Here is a 19,332-nt window from a genome sequence, read left to right as displayed (position 1 = left end):
TGTAATTCCTACATCGTTCACCTGATTTGGATGTAAATACCCTCAAATTAAAGCTGACAGTCTGCAGTTAACCACTTGCCGTCACGGTAACGCCGATAGGCGTTCGGACGGCAGCGCTCTCAGGTCTCAGTGACGCCTATTGGCGTCATCTCGTGAGACCTGAGATTTCCTGTGAACGTGCGCTCACAGGATTGCGCAGTATTCAAGTTTAACTACAGCCTGCCAGCGCTGATCATTGGCTGGCAGGCTGTAGATTTTTAAAAGAACCAATCAAATAGGTATATCAGACGCTATTTTGTAAATAGCGTCTGATACACCTGCTCCTCTGGTGGTCCCTTTTGCTTGGATCGACCACCAGAGGACACAGGCAGCTCTGTAAGTGGCACCAAGCACCACACACACATTACACCTCCCCTGTCACTTATTAACCCTTGATCACCCCATATAGACTCCCTGGTCACCCCCCTGTAAGGGTCCCTTATCACCGCCAGTTAGTTAGCTACTTGTTAGGTAGTTAGCGCCCAGCCCACCGAACCGCAGTCACTGATTAGTCGCTGATTAGCGTCATCGCTGTCGCTAATCAGCACTAGTACTATATAGTATCTGTAAGTGATCAAGGCCTGATCTTGTGCCCACACTTGCGTTCAGTCCGCCCCACCGCAGTGACAGAAATTATTTTTTTCTGATCACTGCAAAAACACCGTAAAATCGCTGCGGCACTATAAAGATCACTTTTGAGCTTTTTGGATCTTTATTAGCGATCGCAGCTTTACTTCGCAAGCACTCCTTTTTACTAGGCAGGTGTGCTCTTTTTCCTGGGTAGTCTCAGAGGAATACCCCCTAAATTTAGTTAGCCCAAAATGTCAAAAAAGGGGTATTCCGCTGAAGAGGCCTACAGGATTCTGGCCCTGATGGATGAAAGCGATGGGGACGCCTCACCCGCTGAATCCAGTGGTTCAGAATATGAACCTGTAGACAGCAGTGGCACTCTAACCGCTAGTGAAGATGACGAGGTTAAAGGGAGTCTTTCACCTAATCTGAGCGTTTTAGACCGCTCAGATCAGGTTATAGACTCTTTGACCCTCATTACAATCGTACCTTTCTCTTCCAGATCATGAAAATAACACTTTTTAAACTTATGCAAATGATCTTCTGAAGGTGCCTAGGGGCGGTGTTACTGGGCGATGTGCCCAGAAAAACACACCTCCAGCCGGCGGACGTCACAAGCGGCACCAGAGGACGGCGGGCTGGGAACTGGCCCGCACCTGCGCAGTGCTCTGCCCATTATGGGCAGAGGAACAGCTTTTCATATTGCGCATGCGCCGGCCAACTAAAGACATTTATGAATGAAGCAGGCATCGGGCCCCGCTGCCATTACAGAAACAGATGCCGGCCCCCATTCACTACACAGGGACACTGTTATGGGGGGGATCTGTGGATGACACATAAGATAAGATGCTATATATGTGTTATCCACAGATGCCCCCATAACAGTGCAATCCATAGATGCCCCCACAATGATCCCCATAACAGTGCCATCCACAGATGCCCCCATAACAGTGCTATCCACAGATGCCCCCATAATAGTGTCATCCACAGACCACCATTAGTTCAAAACCCACCAAAAGCACACCTTTTGGTTAAATTTTTTTTTTCTTATTTTCCTCCTCAAAAAGTCGGTTCATTTTTTGCAGACTCCGACTCCAGGTACCCAAAATTGCCTCAAACTCAGACTCCACAGCCCTGCGCAAAACACACAACAGTCGTGTGCATGTAGTCTTATACAGCTAAAATGCAGAAAAACCTAAAACGTTATGGCCTCTTTCACATGAGCGAGTTTTCCGCGCGGGTCCAATGCGTGAGGTGAACGCATTGCACCCGCACTGAATCCGGACCCATTAATTTCTATGGGGCTGTTCACATGAGCAGTGATTTTCATGCATCACTTGTGCGTTGCGTGAAAATCGCAGCATGCTCTATATTGTGCTTTTTTCACGCAACGCAGGCCCCATAGAAGTGAATGGGGCTGCATGAAAATCGCAAGCATCCGCAAGCAAGTGCGGATGCGGTGCGATTTTCACGCATGGTTGCTAGGTGATGATCGGGATGGGGACTCGATCATTATTATTTTCCCTTATAACATGGTTATAAGGGAAAATAATAGCATTCTTAATACAGAATGCCTAGTAAAATAGGCATGGAGGGGTTAAAAAAAAAAAAAGTAACTCACTTCATCCACTTGTTCGTGCAGCCCGGCTTCTCTTCTGTCTTCTTCTTTGATGACTAGGAGGAAAAGGACCTGTGGTGACGTCACTGCGCTCATCACATGGTCCATCACATGATCCATCACCATGGTTGGCAACAAAAAGCGTTTACCATGTTATAAGGGAAAATAATACAATCTACCCAGCACCTAACCCAAACCTGAACTTCTGTGAAGAAGTTCGGGTCTGGGTACCAAACATGCCGATTTTTCTCACGCGAGTGCAAAACGCATTACAATGTTCTGCACTCGCGCGGAAAAATCACGCATGTTCCCGCAACGCACCTGCACCTTTTCCCGCAACGCCCGTGTGAAAGAGGCCTAAGGGATTAAAAATGCACTTGTGTCCCCTGAGTTGTGTGCCAACTGTATTTACTTCAGACAAATGTAATCTACATTTAAGTCACATTTTCTGGAGGGTTTTTCCAATTTTAATGTGTTAGGCTCCATTCAGATGTCCGTAAACACGGACAGTGGCAATGCGCGTTCCGCATTTTGCGGACCGCACATTGCCGGTACTAATAGAATATGCCTATTCTTCTCCGCAATTGCTTGTTCTATTTTTTTCGGGAACGGAATTGCGGACCCGTGCTGCCTCATAGAAATGAATGGGTCCGCAATTCCGTTCCGCAAAATGCGGAACAAAATTGTGGACGTGTGAATGGGGCCTTAATCAGAGATTCAGCAAAGACACAAAGAAGAAAGGTACGACCACACGGTGCGGTCGTGTCACGGTTGGGATGCAGCCATGCTGTTTTTGAGTACTGTGACACAACCATGCCGTGTGGTAGTACCCTTAACCTGTTACGGACACAGGGAGTACAGGTAAGCCCTAATGTCCTGGTACTTAAGGACACAGTACCTGTACGCCCTGTGTGTTTCCGAGCACCGGCGGGCGGTGATCGGAAGAAGGTGCCTTCTCAAATCATTGAGCAGGCACCTTGGGTCAATGCCGAGGGGGGTCCTGTGACCCCCCCCCGTATCGGCGATCGTGGCGGATTAACCCCTTCTATGCCGCTACCGCGTCATAGAAGGGGTTTGTGTTTGAGGGAGCCCATCGAGTCCCCACGCTGCTGTGGCGGGGACTCGATGTCTCAGAAGGCAGCCCGATGCCGTGCAGAGGCTGCCCAATGCCTTGCACGGCATCGGGACCTGCCTTCTACGGGAGCCGAGGAGATCCAGCCTCAGGCAACCTGTTCGTGTACTACAGACCCCCAAAAGTGAACATCAGAAATAAAGTAAAGAAAAAAAAAGTTTAAAAAAAATGTTTTTATTTTTTTTTATAAAGTAATAAAATTAATAATGTAAAAAAAATGAAAAAAAACACCCCTTTCCCCTTATTTTATAATAAAAAAACGAAAAAAGAAAAAAAAAATCATATTAGGTATCGCCGCATCCGAAATTACCGGCTCTATATATATTTTACATGATCTACCCTCTCCGATAAATACCATTAAAAAAATTAAATAAAAACAGTGTAAAAAAAAAAAAAAGCCATTTTTGTCACCTTACATCACAAAAAGTGCAACACCAAGTGATCAAAAAGGCGTATGCCCCCCAAAAAAGTACCAATCTAAACGTCACCTCATCCAGCACAGCAAAAAATGAGCCCCTACCCAAGATAATCGCCCCAAAAACTGAAAAAACTATGTCTCTCAGACTATGGAGACACTAAAACATGATTTTTTTTGTTTCAAAAATGAAATTATTGTCTAAAACTTACATAAATATAAAAAAAGAAGAAATATTAGGTATCGCCGGGTCTGTAAGAACCTGCCCTATAAAAATATCACATGACCTAACCCCTCAGGTGAATACCATAAAAAAAATGAAAAAACTGTGGCTTTCAGAATGTGGAGACACTAAAGAATCTTTTTTTTTTTAAATGCTTTGTTATGTAAAACTGAAACAAATAACCAAAAAAAGTAGTCATATTTGGTATTGTCGCGTCCATGACAACCTGCTCTATAAAAATACCACATGATCTAACCTGTCAGATGAATGTTGTAAATAACAAAAAACGTTGCCAAAACAGCTATTTCTTGTTACCTTGCCTCACAAAAAGTGTAATATAGAGCAACCAAAAATCATATGTACCCTAAAATAGTACAAACAAAACTGCCACCCTATAGCCTCTTTAAGAGATTCGAGACTGGAGCAGCGGCATGCACGGCACAGGCAGGCACGTCTAGCGTCTGGCTGACGTACGTTGCCACAGTCTCTGCCCCCCCCCCCCCCCCCCCGCCCTGGATTGAACTTAAGGAGGCAAGGAGCAAGTAGCAATTAAGCAACAAGCAAGCAAGCGCCATTGGCATTTGGCAGCCAGCCAGCCACAGCCCAGAGCCCAGTTTGACTCTGCCAGCAGCGCCAGGGAAGGCCCGCCGCCCACAGACAGAAGGCAGCCAGCCCACAGCCAAGTTCCAAACTTCCACTGAATGTCTGGTAGGGTCGTAATTCATTGGTTATATTGATTTGTTGTTAATTAAACTGGATCGGATCCATGATCCATCCATCCATACCATTCCCAGTGTTTCCCACTCAATGACTTACTTAGTCCGGCACCATCTCACCCGTACGGGCCGTCCCAGGCTGCGGGCTGCGGCCCTGGTTCTGTTTGGAGTCAGTTGGACTGGAGAAATGTGCATTGGGGGGGGGGGGGGGGGGGGGGCAGTTACTGGTACTACCAGTAACTGCCCCCCCTTCCCAAATGCACATTTCTCCAGTCCAACTGTCCAAACAGAACCAGGGCGGGCTAGTACACTGGCATGGGTGAGATGGTGCCTGGGATGGATCCGATCCAGTTTAATCAACCAACCTACCAGTAACTGGCCCCCTCACACCCCCCAAATGTACATTTCTCCAGTCCAACTGTCCAAACAGAACCAGGACGGGCTAGTACACTGGCATGGGTGAGATGGTGCCTGGGATGGATCCGATCCAGTTTAATCAACCAACCTACCAGTAACTGGTTGGTTGATTAAACTGGATCGGGATCCATCCCAGGCACCATCTCACCCGTGCCAGTGTACTAGCCCACTCTGGTTCTGTTTGACCAGTTGGACTGGAGAAATGTGCATTTGGGGGGGGGGGGGGCAGTTACTGGTAGGTTGGTTGATTAAACTGGATCAGATCCATCCAAGGCACCATCTCACCCATACCAGTGTACTAGCCCACTTTTGTTTACAATACTACAATACGGGACGTTAAAGTCAGCAAGTGTCATGGGGGGGGGGTCCTTATTGTTTTCCGCCCCAGGGCCCCATTTCACCTAGAACCGGCCCTGTGCCCAATATCCTAGTATTGGCACAGAGTAGTGCCAATATCCTTACTGGGGCACAAAAGGGGTTAATTAATGTATTATTTTACAGTTATAGGTGGCACAAAACTACATGGGGCATAAGAGACTTATATTTTATAGGATGGTGCCACTCAAGCACAGGGCACGAGTATGTACACACAGGAGGATGGTACACTTAGTGACAGGGTTATTTTTTTTTATTTTGTATGTAACCTGGGAGTGTGACGGGTGTCTTGACGGACGGACAGGCTGGTGTGACAGGTGTCTTGATGGACGGACAGAATGGAGTGACAAGCGTCTTGATGTACGGACAGGTGTCTTGATAGACGGACAGGCTGGAGTGACAGGTGTCTTGACGGACGGACAAGCTGGAGCTACAGGTGTCTTGACAGATGGACAGGTGTCTTGACGGACGCACAGGCTGGAGTGACAGGTGTCTTGACGGACAGACAGGCTGGAATGACAGATGTCTTGATGGACGGACAGGCTGGAGTGACAGGTGTCTTGATGGATGGACAGACTGGAGTGACAAGTGTCTTGACGGACTGACAGGTGTCTTGACGGACGGACAGGCTGGACTGACAGGTGTCTTGACGGACGGACAAACTGGAGTCACAGGTGTCTTGATAGATGGACAGATTGGACTGACAGGTGTCTTGATGGACGGACAGACTGGAATGAAAGGTGTCTTGATGGATGGACAGGCTGGAGTGACAGGTGTCTTGACGGACAGACAGGTTGGAGTGACAAGTGTCTTGACGGACGGACAGGCAGGAGTGACAGGTGTCTTGAAGGACAGGTGTCTTGATGAGGTGATGATGACAGGACTGGACAGGACTGATCTGTCACTGACTGTGGCAAATCAGGCACAGAAGATTGTGATAGCATTGAAAGTAAAATGTCTGAGCCTAGTATTACCATCAGGGCCGCTGATAGGCCAGTACAGCTGGCCCAGTTGTACCGGGCCCGGCTGGCAGGGGGGCCCGGGCTGCCGACTCCCGAGCCATTTTAATTTTTTTGCTGTCAGTGGGCTGGCTCCAGTAACAGCAGGCAGTGTGGGGGCGGCGCTCACTCACTGACGTCACACGCCTGCTCCTCCCACTAGGCGGCGCAGGCGCGTGACGTCAGTGAGTGAGCGCTGCCGCCCGCACTTGTTACTGGAGGCTGGAGGGTGGAGGGAGGAGGCAGGAGCTGAATGTAAGGTAGTATTTTAGTAAAGAGATGAGCGCTGTGCCTGTGCTAAAATTAAAGTTACTGTCTGCAGCCTGCACGGCTGCACCGATTTATTAATGTATACTACTGTGAGTGGCGGGGGGGGATCTATATGGATGACGTCATGACGGCACTGTTATAGGGAGGGCGGGGGATCCGTGGATGGCACTGTTATGGGGGGGGGGGTCTGTCATGTGGATGACACTTATGGGGGGGGGCCGGGGGGTCTGTGGATGACACTTATGGGGGGGATCTGTGGATGGCACCATTATGGAGGGGGATCTGTGGATGACACTGTTATGGGGGGGATCTGTGGATGACACTGTTATGGGGGGATCTGTGGATGACTGTTATGGGGGGGATCTGTGGATGGCACTGTTATGGAGGGTATCTGTGAATGGCACTGTTATGGAGGGGTATCTGTGGATGACACATAGCATAAGATGCTATATACGGTATGTGTCATCCACAGATCCCCCTCTATAACAGTGCCATCCACAGATCCCCCCATAACAGTGCCATCCACAGATCCCCCCATAACAGTGCCATCCGGGCATAGAGTTCCGTCGTCGGGGCTCTATGCCGGAAGAATCCTGATCAGTTTTATCCTAATGCATTCTGAATGGAGAGAAATCCGTTCAGGATGCATCAGGATGTCTTCAGTTCCGGACCGGAACGTTTTTTGGCCGGAGAAAATACTGCAGCATGCTGCGCTTTTTGCTCCGGCCAAAAATCCTGAACACTTGCCGCAAGGCCGGATCCGGAATTAATGCCCATTGAAAGGCATTAATCCGGATCCGGCCTTAAGCTAAACGTCGTTTCGGCACATTGCTGGATCCAACGTTTAGCTTTTTCTGAATGGTTACCATGGCTCCCAGGACGCTAAAGTCCTGGCAGCCATGGTAAAGTGTAGTGGGGAGCGGGGGGAGCAGTATACTTACCGTCCGTGCGGCTCCCCGGGCGCTCCAGAGTGACGTCAGGGCGCCCCACGCGCATGGATGACGTGATCACATGGACCACGTCATCCATGCGCATGGGGCGCTCTGACGTCACTCTGGAGTGCCCGGGGAGCCGCACGGACTGTAAGTATACTGCTTCCCCTCTCCCCACTACTACTATGGCAGCCAGGACTTTAATAGCGTCCTGGGTGCCATAGTAACACTGAACGCATTTTGAAGACGGATCCGTCTTCAAATGCTTTCAGTTCACTTGCGTTTTTCCGGATCCGGCGGGCACCTCCGGCAAATGGAGTACACGCTGGATCCGGACAACGCAAGTGTGAAAGAGCCCTAAGACGTTCATCACATGCCAGAAAACCGACCTCAAAGATGCTGGAAAATTTAGAGCAAGAAGCAGCATTAAAAGAGAAAAAGTTTGCCCGGATGTATGATAGGTGGAAATCATACATTAAATGGGTTCTACAGTTTGTTTTAACTGATGATCTATCCTCTGGATAGATCATCAGCATCTGACCGGCAGGGTTCCGACACCCGGGACCCCTGCCGATCAGCTGTTTGAGAAGGCAGCGGCACTCCAGCAGCGCCAAATTTGTTAAGAAACCGGCCGTACGCCATTCCCCCGGCCAATGACCCGCACTCCACTGCCCTTGGCAAAAGGGCCCGTAACCGAACGCTCCGGACGCATCAGTATACATTTCCAAATCAAAACTTGACACCGGCTCCTCCATCCAAATTGAACGCCCATTAAACTCGCCCAAAAAACGATCCCACATCTCCAAGTCATCCTGTACTTCCGCTGACAATCTCACATAATGTCGCCAAAGCTAGAAGTCTACAAAAAACCCGACCCATCAGCAAGATTCGGCAAGCAAAATTTAACTTCCCCAAAACTGACTGAACCCTTCTAATCTGGACCTTCTTAGCCCGTTGCAACGAAGCCACCCCCGCCTGCAAATCTGATACCTTGTCCTCTGGTAACCTACATTCCATCTCAACAGTGTAAATAACTATACCTAGAAACTTGACCGACGTGGATGGTCCCTCCGTTTTTCCCTGGTCAAGCGGAATTCCGAATGATGCGGCCATCCGCTCCATTGTATGCAGCAAAGTGGAACATACCCGCGACCCTGCCGGGCCTAAGAACAGGAAATCATCCAGATAATGCAATGCGGAATTCCATCCTGACTCCTGTTTTACTACCCACTCCAAAAACAAGCTGAATGTCTCAAACAATGAACAAGAGATTGCACATCCCACAGGCAAACAACAGTCAACATAAAATTGACCCTCCCAATGAAAACCCAACACATGAAAACTACTCGGATGAATCGGCAGCAAACGGAACGCCGCTTCTATATCCATTTTTGCTAAAAGAGCTCCCACAACCAAAACGCCGAACCCAACTCACCGCCGCGTCAAAAAACGTATACGAAACTGAACATAACTCTCGCTCAATCCCATCATTGGCCGAACTCCCAGCTGGGTAAGAGAGGTGGTGAATGAGCCAGAATTTGTTTGGCTCCTGTAACGGGGTTCCGAAGGTGCACTCGGTCCCCCATTAGCCGCAGACCTGCTGCTTAGCTTCGGTGGCTCCCTGCTCCTAAGTCTGCCTTGAGTGCCTAGCTGATCACTCGGTGCTCGACTGACTGGTTGGTCTGTCGGTCATGTGACGCTGGCCACGTCACATGACCCTCACTCCCCACTATAAATACAGGCAGCCTGCTGGCCACAAGTTGCCTGTTAATTTAGGTACCACCTGTGATTTGGTCTTTCCTGGCGTACTTACCTCCTGCTGAATTCCTGACGATCCTCTGCCTGCTCCTTGTGTACTTTGCTGCTCTCCTGGTATTCTGACCCTGGCCTCCTCCTGACGATCCTCTGCTGACTCCTTTGGTACTTCACGTCTCTCCTGGTATTTATGACCCCGGCTTCTCCTGACAATTCTCTGCTTGCTCCATTTGTACTTTGTAGCTTTCCTGGTATTGACTCGGTCCGTTCACGTCCTGTTGTTTGTCTGTCCTCCCTGCACTTATTCCAAGTTAGGGATTGCCGTCCAGTTGTCCCCTGTCATTAGGACTCGCGAGGCAAGTAGGCAGGGTCAGGGGTAAGGGTGGAGCTTCCCTTCCCCCTGTGTGTGTGTGTACGCGACTGTTACAGATCCTTTTTAAGAAACAAACCAAGGGGAGACACTCTAAACCCTGGCAAAGGAGGCACAGAAAAAGGCCCCGCTATGCGACCCGCTTTCAATTCTTTCTCTATCTTTTGCTTCACCACCTCTGGCCTGGTCAATGCTGAAATCAAGTTCCTAACAACTGCCTTAGATCCAACCAACTTGCATGGAATCCGAAACCCCTCTGTAAAACCCGAATGCAACAATTCAGCCGTTTCCCTATTTGGGTAACTCTTTAAGAATGGCAACATCGTGTCCACTTTCACCGGTGTCATTCCTCTTCTGCAAATCTTTAAATCCCCTACCCTACCTGGCTTGAAACAATGTGACAAACTATGCGCCCCCCCACATCCAGAGCATTCGTGTTTAAATCGGCAATCAGAAAGGAACTTGCAGAACCCTTCATTCCATAGCAAACAACATCCTTTCCTACCCCCCACTGACGAGTCCGAGTCTCTTCCGCCCCCCATCACATAGGCAAACAACAGTCAACACACACTGTATATATATCTATATACTCACACATACACTGTATATATATCTATATACTCACACGTACACTGTACATATATCTATATACTCATATGTCCACTTTACATGTATCTACATACTCACATGTACACTGAACATATATCTATATACTCACACACTTTACATATATCTATGTACTCACACGTACACTGTACATATATCTATATACTCAATTGTACATATATCTATATACTTACACGTCCAGTGTACATAATTCTATATACTCACAGATACGCTGTTCATATATCTATATACTCACACACTGTGCATATATCTATATATTCACAAACACTGTACATATATCTATATACCCACACACACTGTCTGCTAGCCTGTCTACCAGAGCAAATCCCCACAACTTACACATACATTGTATATATAGATCTATATACGTACACTGTACAAATATCTATATACACACTGTATATATATCTATATACTTACACATACACTGTATATATATCTATATACTCGCATGACGGAGGTATTGGTTACCTTCCGCTCGACCCCTCTAATAGTTACCTGATTTTATTAGATGCCGTTCCTCATAAAAACCATCAAACCAAAACCCTCCAATAATTAATTAAGACCCCCCAGTCAAACACTGACAAAAAGGTTGGATTTTATCGGCCACAGCAGCCGTTTTATTACCATGAAATTTAACCTTTATTTAATTATCATAACATAACCAAAAACCCATAAGCAACAGCATATACATAATACCAAATTTTCCATATGTATAACATATCATTGATTACGGGGAGGTCCTTGCAGCCCCAAATAAAGAGTTACCCCGTTCGGGGTGAGCCATCTTGCCTCCAGCCGATGAGCGCCAGCCCGGAGGCACCACTGATGGCCCCCACACTCTGCCACAACCAACCGCCAACCATGGGAGTCCAGCCCCAACAGTGGAGCCCTCCCATCATCCCCACTTGAGAATTTTCCAACTTCAAGGACCTCCCACCGCCACAGCCGCCATGACATATTGCCGCTACCACCATCTCTGTGCCTGATTTAAAAAAAACAACCCTTACCACTTAAAACCCCCATTTTCATACTGCTAAAGATCGACATAGTGGGTGGGTGGGAGCTGGTTTAACTAGAAAATGGCCTCCTCTTCTCCCTTCACTGCCTGTATCAACCAATCCCCCCACCCCCCGGGGTCTCCCTGAACCAACCCCCCGTCATGCTGGCCTCCCCTAAATGCTCCGCTCCCCAGTCCGGCCTGTACTCATACACTGTACATATATCGTATCTCTGTAGTGAGCATGGTTCTGTTACCATGTCTATATGTTAAACAGGTGGAGTCCACATTTTTCGCACAGCCCAGGGCCCATAGTAGCCTTAAAGCCGCGTTCACATCTGCGTTTTGAACTGTGGCAATCTGTCCAGCAGAGGAAGAGACTGCCGGAGTTCACTGTATCCGTCCCGTTTCCGTTATGCATTCCATCATGGAATTGCGTTATGGTCCGTGGTAATGGAATCCATAACGCAATTCTGCTTTTACCATTAAACGAATCGCAAACTAATTTCATAAGCGGAAATTCGCTCATCTCTAGATCTTACACATATTATTCTTCCAAGTAATCAACTAAATGAAATGACTACAATGACAAGATACTGCTTGCTAGTATTATGTATACAATAAACTTAGAATGCAAAATTGAATGTTGTAGTTATGTATTTCAATTCGATTTGGCGCATTCAATATAGTTAAATAAACACATGTTCACATATTTGTTTTCATTTACGGAATCGACGGAATGTGACTGTGTTGTTACCACATTATTACAAGATTTGGGGCCCCACTTTTGATTTTGTCCAGGGCCACGATTTGTCTAAAACAGTGAGGTGCCCTAGGAGTGAGGTATAGCGGAACTATGCTGGTTGTGCTGGCAGTGGAGGTGTGAGGATCAGCAGAGCCGGGTAGGAGGGGGTGTTGTGAAGGGTTGGGCAGACTTCTATGTGGCACTCACTTACTGCTCCTCCATCCCAATCAGCGACCACTCCGGCCTCATCCTCTTGCTGCTGCTGTGGTAATCCCCAGGTGATCCTCTACACACTGCTTCTCCTCATAGGTCACTTAATTCTGCAGATGATGTCAAACAACTAGTACTGGCCAGGACATGCTGAGAGTGATTATCCAAAACATCTGTGGGGACATAGCACTTCTGATGTGCAGGTCAAACGAGTTTTACTGCTGGTCAGGAATGACACAAAATAGAGTCATAGGAATAGATGCTGCAGAATTGTTATTACATGGAGCATGATATGTTACGAGAGGTTAGAGGTCCACTTTAAAGGGGTTATCCAAACCTGAAAATCCCACCCACAATGCCCGTGCTCCTCCTACAGAGAATACTTACCTGGTCCCCGATGCGGATGTCCTCCTGGATCACTCCATGGCTGTCGATGCATCTCCCGGCGCGCAGATCATAACGATGTCGTGGAGGAGGATTGCAGCCAGTAGCAGGCCACGACCCTGAGTCATGTGTCGGATCACGCTAAATACTCTCTGTATGAGGGACCCAAGCATTGTGGGTGATTTTTCCAGGTCTGAATAACCCCTTTAATCATGTGGACTGCAGCTGTCACTTGGTAATTTAACCACCTCCGGACCGCCTAACGCAGATTCGCGTTCCGGAGGTGGCAGCGCTGCGCAGAGTCACGCATATACACGTCATCTCGCGAGACGCAAGATTTCCTGTGAACGCGCACACACAGGCGCGCGCGTTCACAGGATCGGAAGGTAAGCGAGTGGATCTCCAGCCTGCCAGCTGCGATCGTTCGCTGGCAGGCTGAAGATGTGATTTTTTTAACCCCTAACAGGTATATTAGACGCTGTTTTGATAACAGCGTCTAATATACCTGCTACCTGGTCCTCTGGTGGTCCCTTTTGTTTGGATCGACCACCAGAGGACATAGGTAGCTCAGTAAAGTAGCACCAAACACCACTACACTACACTACACCCCCCCCCTGTCACTTATTAACCCCTTATGAACCCCTGATCACCCCATATAGACTCCCTGATCACCCCCCTGTCATTGATCACCCCCCTGTAAGGCTCCATTCAGATGTCCGTATGTTTTTTACAGATCCACGGATACATGGATCGGATCCGCAAAACACATACAGGCGTCTGAATGGAGCCTTACAGGGGGGTGATCACCCCATATAGACTCCCTGATCACCCCCCTGTCATTGATCACCCCCTTGTAAGGCTCCATTCAGATGTCCGTATGATTTTTACAGATCCACTGATACATGGATCGGATCCGCAAAACACATACGGACATCTGAATGGAGCCTTATAGGGGGGTGATCAATGACAGGGGGGTGATCACCCCATATTAGACTCCCTGATCACCCCCCTGTCATTGATCACCCCCCTGTCATTGATCACCCCCCTGTAAGGCTGCATTCAGATGTCCGTATGATTTTTACGGATCCACTGATACATGGATCGGATCCGCAAAACACATACGGACATCTGAATGGAGCCTTACAGGGGGGTGATCACCCCATATAGACTCCCTGATCACCCCCCTGTCATTGATCACCCCCCTGTTATTGATCACCTCCCTGTAAGGCTGCATTCAGATGTCCGTATGATTTTTACGGATCCACTGATACATGGATCGGATCCGCAAAACACATACGGACATCTGAATGGAGCCTTACAGGGGGGTGATCACCCCATATAGACTCCTTGATCACCCCCCTGTCATTGATCACCCCCCTGTCATTGATCACCCCCCTGTAAGGCTGCATTCAGATGTCCGTATGATTTTTACGGATCCACTGATACATGGATCGGATCCGCAAAACACATACGGACATCTGAATGGAGCCTTATAGGGGGGTGATCAATGACAGGGGGGTGATCACCCCATATTAGACTCCCTGATCACCCCCCTGTCATTGATCACCCCCCTGTCATTGATCACCCCCCTGTAAGGCTGCATTCAGATGTCCGTATGATTTTTACAGATCCACGGATACATGGATCGGATCCGCAAAACACATACAGGCGTCTGAATGGAGCCTTACAGGGGGGTGATCACCCCATATAGACTCCCTGATCACCCCCCTGTCATTGATCACCCCCTTGTAAGGCTCCATTCAGATGTCCGTATGATTTTTACGGATCCACTGATACATGGATCGGATCCGCAAAACACATACGGACATCTGAATGGAGCCTTATAGGGGGGTGATCAATGACAGGGGGGTGATCACCCCATATTAGACTCCCTGATCACCCCCCTGTCATTGATCACCCCCCTGTCATTGATCACCCCCCTGTAAGGCTGCATTCAGATGTCCGTATGATTTTTACGGATCCACTGATACATGGATCGGATCCACAAAACACATACGGACATCTGAATGGAGCCTTACAGGGGGGTGATCTCCCCATATAGACTCCCTGATCACCCCCCTGTCATTGATCACCCCCCTGTCATTGATCACCTCCCTGTAAGGCTGCATTCAGATGTCCGTATGATTTTTACGGATCCACTGATACATGGATCGGATCCGCAAAACACATACGGACATCTGAATGGAGCCTTACAGGGGGGTGATCACCCCATATAGACTCCCTGATCACCCCCCTGTCATTGATCACCCCCCTGTCATTGATCACCCCCCTGTAAGGCTGCATTCAGATGTCCGTATGATTTTTACGGATCCACTGATACATGGATCGGATCCGCAAAACACATACGGACATCTGAATGGAGCCTTATAGGGGGGTGATCAATGACAGGGGGGTGATCACCCCATATAGAATACCTGATCACCCCCCTGTCATTGATCACCCCCCTGTCATTGATCACCCCCCTGTAAGGCTGCATTCAGATGTCCGTATGATTTTTACAGATCCACTGATACATGGATCGGATCCGCAAAACACATACGGACGTCTGAATGGAGCCTTACAGGGGGGTGATCAATGACAGGGGAGTGATCACCCCATATAGACTCCCTGATCACCCCCCTGTCATTGATCACCCCCCTGTAAGGCTCCATTCAGACATTTTTTTGGCCCAAGTTAGCGGAAATTATTATTTTTTTCTTAAAAAGTCTCATATTCCACTAACTTGTGTCAAAAAATAAAATCTCACATGAACTCACCATACCCCTCACGGAATCCAAATGCGTAAAAATTTTTAGACATTTATATTCCAGACTTCTTCTCACGCTTTAGGGCCCCTAGAATGCCAGGGCAGTATAAATACCCCACATGTGACCCCATTTTGGAAAGAAGACACCCCAAGGTATTCCGTGAGGGGCATATTGAGCCCATGAAAGATTTAAATTTTTGTCCCAAGTTAGCGGAAAGGGAGACTTTGTGAGAAAAAAAATAAATGAAAATTTCCGCTAACTTGTGCCAAAAAAAAAATAATTTCTACGAACTCGCGATGCCCCTCATTGAATACCTTAGGGTGTCTTCTTTCCAAAATGGGGTCACATGTGGGGTATTTATACTGCCCTGGCATTCTAGGGGCCCTAAAGCGTGAGAAGAAGTCTGGGATCCAATTGTCTAAAAATGCCCTCATAAAAGGAATGTGGGCCCCTTTGCGCATCTAGGCTGCAAAAAAGTGTCACACATCTGGTATCGCCGTACTCAGGAGAAGTTGGGCAATGTGTTTTGGGGTGTCATTTTACATATACCCATGCTGGGTGAGATAAATATCTTGGTCGAATGCCAACTTTGTATAAAAAAATGGGAAAAGTTGTCTTTTGCCGAGATATTTCTCTCACCCAGCATGAGTATATGTAAAAAGACACCCCAAAACACATTGCCCAACTTCTCCTGAATACGGCGATACCACATGTGTGACACTTTTTTGCAGCCTAGGTGAGCTAAGGGGCCCACATTCCAAAGAACACCTTTCGGATTTCACAGGTCATTTACCTACTTACCACACATTAGGGCCCCTAGATTGCCAGGGCAGTATAACTACCCCACAAGTGACCCCATTTTGGAAAGAAGACACCCCAAGGTATTCCGTGAGGGGCATGGCGAGTTCCTAGAATTTTATATTTTTTGTCACAAGTTAGCGGAAAATGATGATTATTTTTTTTTTTTTTCCTTACAAAGTCTCATATTCCACTAACTTGTGACAAAAAATAAAAACTTCCATGAACTCACTATGCCCATCACGAAATACCTTGGGGTGTCTTCTTTCCAAAATGGGGTCACTTGTGGGGTAGTTATACTGCCCTGGCATGCTAGGGGCCCAAATGTGTGGTAAGTAGTTTGAAATCAAAATCTGTAAAAAATGGCCTGTGAAATCCGAAAGGTGCTCTTTGGAATGTGGGCCCCTTTGCCCACCTAGGCTGCAAAAAAGTGTCACACATCTGGTATCTCCGTACTCAGGAGAAGTTGGGCAATGTGTTTTGGGGTGTCATTTTACATATACCCATGCTGGGTGAGAGAAATATCTTGGCAAAAGACAACTTTTCCCATTTTTTTTATACAAAGTTGGCATTTGACCAAGATATTTATCTCACCCAGCATGGGTATATGTAAAATGACACCCCAAAACACATTGCCCAACTTCTCTTGAGTACGGAGATACCACATGTGTGACACTTTTTTGCAGCCTAGGTGGGCAAAGGGGCCCACATTCCAAAGAGCACCTTTCGGATTTCACCTCCATTTTTTACACATTTTGATTTCAAACTACTTACCACACATTTGCGCCCCTAGAATGCCAGGGCAGTATAACTACCCCACAAGTGACCCCATTTTGGAAAGAAGACACCCCAAGGTATTCGCTGATGGGCATAGTGAGTTCATGGAAGTTTTTCTTTTTTGTCACAAGTTAGTGGAATATGAGACTTTGTAAGAAAAAAAAAATATATAAAAAATCATCATTTTCCACTAACTTGTGACAAAAAATAAAAAGTTCTATGAACTCACTATGCCCATCTGCGAATACCTTAGGGTGTCTACTTTCCGAAATGGGGTCATTTGTGGGGTGTTTGTACTGTCTGGGCATTGTAGAACCTCAGGAAACATGACAGGTGCTCAGAAAGTCAGAGCTGCTTCAAAAAGCGGAAATTCACATTTTTGTACCATAGTTTGTAAACGCTATAACTTTTACCCAAACCATTTTTTTTACCCAAACATTTTTTTTTATCAAAGACATGTAGAACAATAAATTTAGAGAAAAATTTATATATGGATGTCGTTTTTTTTGCAAAATTTTACACCTGAAAGTGAAAAATGTCATTTGTTTGCAAAAAAATCGTTAAATTTCGATTAATGACAAAAAAAGTAAAAATGTCAGCAGCAATGAAATACCACCAAATGAAAGCTCTATTAGTGAGAAGAAAAGGAGGTAAAATTCATTTGGGTGGTAAGTTGCATGACTGAGCAATAAACGGTGAAAGTAGTGTAGGTCAGAAGTGTAAAAAGTGGCCTGGTCATTAAGGGTGTTTAAGCTAGGGGGGCTGAAGTGGTTAAAGTAAAGGGGTTGTCCCATCTGGGACACTGATGGTATATGGCTAGGGTGTGCCACCAATGTCTGATTGATGTGGGTCCCACCTCTGACAACCGCTCCTATCTAGAGATCCAAAAAAGAAGCAGAGCCTGACACATATGTGCTCTCCATTCATCACTATGGGAGCTCCACAAACAGTCAAGTGCCCTCATCTATATGGCAGTGGCAGAAGTAGCTGCGTCAGTGCTTGGCTATTTACAGAACTCCCATAGTGGTGAATGGAGGGTGGCTTTGCATGTGGGGCTGCTTTCTGTTCACGAGGGATCCCATTTTGGAGAAAGGAGTGGGTCCTAGCGATATGCTATCAATGTGGCAGATGGAAATGTCCTTTTAAGTAAATAAGATTTAAAGGATTCACTAATAAAGTAAAACTATTCCCATGTAGAACATAACACCTCCTTCCCTGATGCACCTTCCATTCTGTGTTTTTTGTTTTCTATCTTGTGCAAATCATCTTTGTATGATATGCAAATTAGTCAGTAAGTTGCCCAGAGGGGCGTTATTTTCCAGTGCCCAGGCCCACCCTCCAGCAGAGCCCAAGCATGCCTCTCCTGGGCTGAGACTCCATGCCCCCATCAGCGCCGTTGCCTCCGCCCCACCCCCTACATCACTGATGCGAGGTAACGCCACCCACACTTGTCTTCAGCTTCGCTGAGAAATCTCGCCTAGGCTGATGCCCTCTGTGAAGCTGAAAGCAAGTGTGGGCGGCATTACCTTTTGTCAGTGATGTAGCGGGGGAGGGGGGCCAGCAACGGCGCTGATGGGGGTGTGGAGTCTCAGCCCAGGAGAGGCATGTTTGGGCTCTGCTGGAGGGCCTGGGCACTGGATGGGCGAGTTCCTGGGCACCGTTGAAAGAAAATCTGGGCACCTTACTGCCTAATTTGCATATAATACAAAGATGATTTTCGCAAGGTAGAATATGAGAAATGCTGAATGGAAGGTACATCAGGGAAGGAGGTGTTATGTTCTACATGGGAATAGTTTTACTTTATTAGTGATAATCCATGTGACAGAATAAAAAATCAATCAGTAGAGCTACAAAATGTTTCTGTGTAGCCCCAGCCTGACAACTGCTGGTACCAGGGGCGTAACTAGAAGTGACTGGGCCCCACAGCAAATATTTGTAAGGGCCCCCCCCCCCCCAGCGCGCTTCGCACCTTCCTCCTCCTGTGTAAACCCCACTCCTTTGGTACAGTGTAGCGGTATACTGTATATTGTGGGGCACAGTGTAGAGGTATACTGTATATTGTGTGGCACAGTGTAGCGGTATACTGTATATTGTGTGGCACAGTGTAGGCTATATGTGTATAACAAACATATTTCACATGAAAACTTACAGTTACTTGGCTTGGCCCTTGGGGATCTCGGACACCACTTCAAC

This window comes from Bufo bufo, chromosome 1 (assembly GCF_905171765.1).
Source record: "Bufo bufo chromosome 1, aBufBuf1.1, whole genome shotgun sequence".
Classification (NCBI taxonomy): domain Eukaryota; kingdom Metazoa; phylum Chordata; class Amphibia; order Anura; family Bufonidae; genus Bufo; species Bufo bufo.
This window is presented reverse-complemented; position numbering follows the sequence as displayed.